General features: G+C 35.8%; 1 protein-coding gene and 1 non-coding gene across 2 annotated transcripts in view; one reads left to right on the forward strand and one right to left on the reverse strand.

Annotated features, from left to right (window-relative positions):
- The window catches only part of ALG14 (ALG14 UDP-N-acetylglucosaminyltransferase subunit), a 99,967-nt gene that overhangs the window by 64,941 nt on the left and 26,789 nt on the right, over window positions 1–8,237 (forward strand). The gene's annotated exons all lie outside the window — the stretch shown is intronic.
- Window positions 5,075–5,176, reverse strand: LOC120229469. The gene has a single exon (XR_005527742.1). It is a non-coding gene; the product is annotated as a U6 spliceosomal RNA (small nuclear RNA).

An 8,237-nucleotide genomic window follows, 5' to 3' on the forward strand; every position in this document is an offset into this window, starting at 1 on the left:
CTTTGAAGTTTTTTATTAATTTGTTACTATTTTATAAGTTTGCTATTATTTACACATGGTTTATAATCATTTGCAAATAAATTATTCACAAACTTGTTACTATTTTTCATCAAATAACTGCTGTGAGCTGGACACCGTGGATGACAGAGATGACAATGAGACATGGGGGGAATTTATGCTTTGGGGTATAGAATTTAGGAGACGGGCATGGCCCCAAGTGCAAGGCTAGGAAGGAGGGATCATGCGGACTGGGGACTGAACTGGCTGACTTCCCTCAGGATTCTAGACAGAAACATCAGTGGGATTATTTGGAGGTGTTTTAAATCCCAGACCCTCTTTTGCAGGTGAGAGCAGGTTAATAAGCCGTTATGCCAGTATTCCCGGCTGCGCAAACCACCTAGTGAAGAATATGGCATGAGACTTCAGGATGTCTGTCAGAATAGTTCCAGAAGGCAGGAGCAGCAAATGTACTTCAAAGAACCCAGAACAAATAGCCGTTTAAGTCAGTCTTTAAATCAACAGCAGATCGGGTACTACAAGAAGAAGCCTGTTTCCCAGCCAAACAGTGAACAATCCTAAAAGTCCAGGCTCCCACAGTCGCTGGGGAATAATTAGGACTTGTTCGGTAATCAGCCAATTTGGATTTCTGAGAATGATTCTAAACGCAAAATGATAAAAGTTAGGTAAAATAAACTAACCATTGCTTCATAATCGAATCACATAATTCAATTAAAGAATAGTAAAGTTAGAAATGTTGGAGAGTTTTTTGTTTTGCTTTTTGGTTTTTGAGTTTTTTTTTTTTTAAGGAAAAGTTATTTAAAAGCAGTGCTATTAAAGTAAAAATAACTCCTGGCTAAAAATACATGCTAAAACATTTATCTCACTAGGGACCTGAAAACAGTTAAGTGTCCAAGTTGGAGTCTAGCCCTCATTAGACCAATAAGTTGGTTTTGGAACTCTGAGGTAATTATTTGATTTCTTTTGTCTACACAGCCAGTTCAGATTTGGGAGATTGTTTGCTTTAGTTGTTGGCAAAACACTGTAAACATCCAGGTCTGGTTGCTGTGTTTTTATTACAAAGCACAGGAAAATTACTTCCATCAGAAGAAATGAAGGGTTAGGATAAATTGTGAATAAACAATAGGTTTTGGTCAGGTTCAAATATAGCCTGCTCTTTATCCTGCACTGGGAAAATAAGACAATTCTATATTTACACATAAAGCAACCCTGATATCTGTAATAAAAGGGAAAGATTCTTCTGAATTGTTTGTTTTATTTCGTTTTGTTATTTAATCAATGTTGCAGACACAAGAAGGGGTTTAACAACATCTTACCAGATTATACTTTTTCCTGTGATGCCATTTTTGATCTTTAAGTTTCCTTCCAGCTTTAAGAGTCTTTGATTCTTGATTCTAAAGTGATGTACCAGGAAAGTCCACCAAAGCAGGGCTGTTTGGAACAGGCCCTGTCGGCTCTGAAGCACAGATGTTCTCAAGAGGGGGAGCCAGTGTATGAGATGTAGTGTGTGACTAACTTGCAGAACATTGTCTGATTAGAGGTACCTCCAAACATTCCCTAACTCTCCTAACCCAGCCTTGGGAACCAGCATCTCTGGCATTTGTTTGTCGTAGTAACCAACATGGAGAACTAATTATTATCTTAATGAGCAGCAAAACCTTACTGACCTCTACTACAATAACAGCGTACCTTACTCTAATAAGAGAAAATGACTGTAAAATAGTTCATAAAAGTTTAGTTCCAACTCCACTTCTGATTGAGTTGAATGGTATTATTTCCCTAAACTAGAGATTTGGGGTTACCATGACATTCACCAAAAGATCCAAATCATGTTTACATGAAAGTTCATATGATGAAACAATAATTAAGTTTGGTTAAATGTTTTCATTATTTTTACTTTTTATCACTTTGATTCATTAAAAGTGAAGACTGAATAATCAAATTTAGTTTTTGAATTTCAATAATAAGGAATGATAAAGAATCTTAATCCTGTTTTATATGGAAGTGATTAGGATATTTAGGTTTCTAGGCTAATTCAGATACGCCCACCATCCCTCATTCTTTTCTAAGTCGGCTTTCTGATCATAGGGCAGCCAGATCAGCACACAGTATTCTAAATATATGGTCAAAACAATTCCTTGTACTTTACTCAATTTCATTGTTTATACAATGAAGAACTTTGCTTGTTTTTATTTCTGCTAGGCCCTGTTGGAATTGGAATTCTGTCTTCCAGATTCATACAACTTTTCACTAAATATGGAATAATATTCTGATTTTTTTTTTTTTTTTTGCCTTCCAGTCAACAAGAAATTTTCTTTCTTTGTAGAACTTAGGAATAGCAAAAAGCACTAACTCATCCCTGTGGTAGTTTCTAAATCTATAATACACAAGTAGGTAATCACATGGCTAATAGATATATTAGTATACTTGTTTATTTCTCTCACTTTTTAAAATAAACTTGTAGAGCAATTTTAAGTTTATAGCAAAATTCAGCAGGAGGCACAGAGATGTCCCATATTTCCTCTGCCCCTACATATGCATAGTTTCTTCCATTGTCAGCATCCCCCACCAGAGTGGTACATGTGTCACAACTGATGAATCTCCACTGGCACATCATTGTCACCTATAGTCCATAGTTAACATTATCTTTCACTCTTGGTGTTATACATTCTGTAGGTGTTGACAACTGTATAATGACATATATCCAGCATTGTGATTTCATACAAGATACTTTCACTGCCTTAAACATCTTCTGTGCCCTGCTTTTTAATACTTCTTAGGGGCATGTACCCATTCTTAGGGTATTTTGTTGTTTTAGTTTGCATTTCCCTAATGACATATGATGTGGAGCATCTTGTCATATGCTTGTTTGCCTTCTGCTTATCTTCTTTGATGAAGTATCTGTTAAGATCTTTTGTCCATTTCTGGGGCACCTGGGTGGCTTAGTCGGTTAAGCGTCCAACTTTCACTTAGGTCATGATCTCGCGGTTTGTGGGTTCGAGCCCCGCGTCGGCCTCTGTGCTGACTGCCAGCTCAGAGCCTGGAGCCTGTTTCAGTCTGTGACTCCCTCTCTCTCTGACCCTCCCCTGCTCACACTGTCTCTCTCTCTCTCTCTCCTAGAAATAAATAAAACATTTAAAAAATAAAATAAAAAAATATATATATAAAAAAAAAAGATCTTTTGTCCATTTCTTAATTGGTTTGCTCATTTTCTTACCGTTAAGTTTTAAAACTTTTTTTTTTTTTTTTGGATACCAGTCCTCTTCCAGATAGATCTTTTGTAAATATTTTCTCCCAGTCTGTGGCTTGTTTTTTCATTCTCTTGACAATGTCTTTTGAAGAAGAAAAATTTTTTATTTTATTGAAGTCCAGCATATCAGTTATTTCTCTCATGGATCATGCCTTTGGTACTGTCTCTGAAAACAAAGTCATCTAGATTTTCTCCTATGTTATCTTCTAGGAATTTCATAGTTTTGCATTTTACATTTAGATCTGTAATACGTTTTGAGTTAGTTTTGTGAAGGGTGTAGAGTCTGTGTTGAGGTTCTTTTTTTTGCATGTGGATATCCAGTTGTTGAAAAGAATATCTTTGCTCCATTGTGTTGCTTTTTCTCTTTTGTCAGATATCAGTTAATTGTATTTCTGGCTGTCTGTTCTATTCTTTTAATCTGTGTGTCTATTCTTTCACCACTACCACACTGTCTTGATTAGTGTTTTATAGTCAGTCTTCAAGTTAGGTAGTATTAGTCCTCCAACTTTGTTCTTCTTCAGTATTGTGTTGGCTACTCTCTGTCTTTTGCCTCTCTATTTAAACTTTAAAATTAGTTTGTTGAAATCTATATAAGATAACTTGCTGAGATTTTGACTGGGATTACTTTGAATCTGTAGATCAAATTGAGAAGAACTGATATCTTGACAATATTGGCTTTTCCTATATACGAACGTAGAATATCTCTATTTATTTAGTTCTTTGATTTTTTTCATCTGAGTTTTGTAGTTTTCTTCATATAGACAGATCTCACCGTTTTGTTAGATTTTTTTCCTAAGTATTTCATTATAATGTGCTTAATACCTAAGCACATTAGGGTGCTAATGTAAATGGTAATATGTATTTAACATCAAAAGTCAATGTTTAGTAGGAAAGTGACTGACTTTTATATATTAACCTTATATTCTTGCTACAATCACTTATTATAGGAATTTTTTGGTCAATTCTTTCAGATATTCTACATAGATGATCATGCCATCTACAAACAAAGACAGTTTTATTTCTTCCTTCTTAATCAGTACACCTTTTATTTCTTTATCTTATTACGCTGGCTAGGACTTCTAGTACAGTGTTGAAATAGAGTGATCAAAGGGGGCATCCCTGCTTTGTGTCTGATCTTAGTGGGAAAGCTTCTCACCATTAAGTATGTTAGCTGTGGGTTTTCTATAAATATTCTTTATCAGATTGAGGAAGTTTTCATCTCTTCCTAGTTTACTAAAAGCTTTTATCACAAATAGGTATTGGATTTTGTCAAATGCTTTTCCTTCATGTATTGATATAATCACTTGATATTTCTTCTTTAACCTGTTGATGTGATACATCAGTTGGTTTTTGAATGCTGAACCCACCTTGCATACATGGGATAAGTCCCACTCGATTATGGTATATAATTATTCTTAAACATTGTTGGATTTGATTTGCTAATATTTTTATTGAGGATTTTTGCATCTTTGTGAAAGATACTGGTTTGTAGTTTTCTTGTAATGTCTTTGTCTGGTTTTAATATTAGGGTAATTCTGGTATACTAGAATGAATTAGGAAGTATTCCTTCTACTTCTATCCTCTGACAAAGATTGTAGAAAATTGGTATGGTACCTTAAAAATATGGTATACTTTAGGGACATTCAGGTGTCTCAGTCAGTTAAGTGTCCAACTCTTGATTTTGGCTCAGATCATGATCTCAGGGTAATGGATCAAACCCCACGAGTTGGGCTCTGCTCTGAGTGTGGAACCTGCTTAAGAGTCTCTCTCACTTTCTCTCCACTGCGTGTGCTTGTTCTCTTAAAAAAAATAAAAGTGTGCTTCATAAATTTGCGTGTCATCCATGCACAAGGGCCATACTAATCTCTGTATCATTCCAGTTCTGGCATATGTGTTGTCAAAGCAAATAACTTCCTCTTTTAAGAAAAAATGCATTTTCGGGGCACCCGGGTGGCTTAGTCGGTTAAGCGTCCGACTTTCGCTCAGGTCATGATCTCGCAGTTCGTGGGTTCGAGCCCCGCGTTGGGCTCTGTGCTGACTGCCAGCTCAGAGCCTGGAGCCTATTTCAGAGTCTGTCATTCCCTCTCTGACCCTCCCCTGTTCATGCTGTCTCTCTCTCTCCTAGAAATAAATAAATAAAACATTTTAAAAAAAAATGCATTTTCAACATTGAAGATTTTCTGAATTTACAAGTTACTGCTTTCTACAATGTCTTTGGGCTTTTTAGGGTACGAAGTCACTATGTCTATCAGTGATAAAAATGGCTGGATTTTAACTTTATACTTTAGTGAATGGAAGATATTGGGTGTTATACTACAGTATAGACCATGGTAGGATGGTCAGTCTGCTCTTGGGAGTAGGGATGGGGTGATTGAGGACAAGTCTAAGCTGAGTCCTACATTTCTAACTTGGGTAAGTGAGCAAAATGAAGGATTAGCTTTAGATACATGCGAACTTCAGCTGCCTTTGGAAATGGGGATGTCCAGTAGGCCAGTGGCTGTACTGTCAAAGCTCAGAGAACAATCTGGACTATAAACTGATTTAGCAACAGTTGAAAGGGATGGTTAAGAAGACATAAATTTTGGGAGAGCCTTCTTATATAAAGTCTGAGTTAAAAGGGTTGGGTGGATGGATCTAGGAGGAAGAAATATAAGGCCAAGATGGCAATAGGTGGCAAGAGGAAATTGGTTATTGGAGGCACTAACTATAAAATTACTGTCTTTTCTCCTCTTTGTGAATATTGAAGGCTCTTTCAAGGAAGAGATGTACAACTTCAATTATTATTGCTATTTCTGATTATCTGGCTTAACACTTTCAGGTGTCCACTAAAGTCCAGAGACTATAGTTCTTTTTTAGCTTTTATTTTGGAATCATTTAAAATTCATACAAAAGTTGCAAAAATAGTAGAGAATTCCTGTATCATTTATCCAGCTTCTAGTGTTAACACCTTATGTAACCATAGTACAGTTACCACAACGAAGATATTAACACTGGTATACAGCACTATTAATAATAGCCTTTATTTGAATTTTACCAGTTTTTTCACCATTGTCCTTTTTCTGTTCCAGATCCAACATGAGAGCTCCTTAGTTCCCTACTTTCTTCAGTTTTCATTGTCTTTTCTAACCTTTGCACTTTAGACAGGTACTGATCTGTTATTTTGCATACAAAAGAGACTACAGTTGTATGGTCACATCCTGGGATTTATTCTTACACAATTTAGGAATGCAAGTTTTAAGTTTTCTAAAGACTGTATTTCATGTGTGTAAAGACATGAAATACAGTCTTTAGAAAACTTAAAACTTACATTTTAGGAAGTTGCAGTTATTTTGACTTCTTACTTTTGTAGGGACTTGTAGTTACTTGGAAATTCCTGTTCCCTCCTTTACTACAAGGAAATGATGTATCCTCTGTTCTATTTGATACAACACTCTGTCTCCAGTAATGATATGATAAAGAATAACTTATTGCTTATACAGTTCCTAAGTTAATACATTTTTCCTTCATAAGTCATTTTGAAAAGCTTTATACAGGTTCCTCAAAATGTTACACATAGAATTACTGTGTGATCCACCCAATTTCACTTCTAAGTATACCCAAAATAATTGAAAGCAGGAACTGAATCAGATACTTGTACACCAGTGTTCATAGCACAATAGCCAAAAGGTGAAAACAATCCAAGTGTCTGTCAACAAATAAGTGGATAATAAAATGTGGTATATACATATAATGGAGTATTATTTAGCCATAAAGAGGAATGAAATCGTAACACATGCTACAATATCTAGAAACCTTGAAAACGTGTGCTAAATGACGTAAGCTAGACAGAAAGGGAAATATTGTGTAACTTATAATTCCAATATAATTATATAATTCTAGTTGATTTGCCTAGAATAGGCAAATTCATAGAAACAGAAAATATAGCAATTACCCAGAGCTGGAAAGAGGGGGGGAAGGGGAATTTTTGTTTAATGAGCACAGAGTTTTCATTTATATGATGAAAAAGCTCTGGAGGTGGTTAGTGGTGTTGGTTGCACAACGCTGTAAGTATACTCAACGCTGATGAGCTGTACACTTAAAAATGGATAAGAGGGTAAATTTTATGGTATATATATTTTACCACAATTTTTAAAAAGCCTTAAACAACCACAACTTTCCTGTCCCCCACCCCCATTTGTTGGACTGTTTTAATCCAGTATGTATTTTATTTTCATATTTCACAGATTACATTTTTTTCTGAGGAACCTTAAATAATATTATTATAGTAAAGCTGATGTTATAAAAATTGTATTTCACCTATCAGAAATTTGAAAACATTTTATCTACAATTTACCTGAATGTGAATAAGATATATTCTGGTACTGGTATTACATCGTTGGCTTGGGTTTCGTGATGAACATTCGTATAAAGTTTAGTCTCTGAATGATGTACTTACAGAATGTACCACCTACATTCATCAACCCTTTTGACATTATGCCTCGGATTCTCCAGAAGTAAGGAGTGCAGATACCTGCTTAAATGCAGGGAATCTAGGAACTAGGGACATGCAGATTAATGAGCTCCAGATTTATGACATGATTTCCTAGCTTGTTCCATCTCATGATTGGGAGCTCCATCAGAATAATGTGGAGTACGGAAAAAGCAGTTCTCCAAAGAAGGGATTGCTGGGCAAAACAAAGCTAGATGTCTACCATTTGTAAGCACCTGTTATGTGCTAAGCACTATTCTAAGGGAGTGGGATACATCAGCTACCAGATGACAGACATCCCTGTTCTCATGGTTTACCTTCGAGCTGGTCTTGTTCAGCTACAAAAGCATGTTGGAACTTGAGCAGCCAGTAGAAGTATATAGAGTGCTTAGACTTCCAAGGCTCATCTGCCCCTTATTTCTTGGTCAGTCACGTGAGGCCATCACATTCATGGTGGATAACAAGCTAGTATTTATGCTCCAGTGATGTCTTTGTAGAGTT

The sequence above is a fragment of the Hyaena hyaena genome, unplaced genomic scaffold (assembly GCF_003009895.1).
Source record: "Hyaena hyaena isolate Hyena2069 unplaced genomic scaffold, ASM300989v1 scaffold_32, whole genome shotgun sequence".
In the NCBI taxonomy this organism is placed as follows: domain Eukaryota; kingdom Metazoa; phylum Chordata; class Mammalia; order Carnivora; family Hyaenidae; genus Hyaena; species Hyaena hyaena.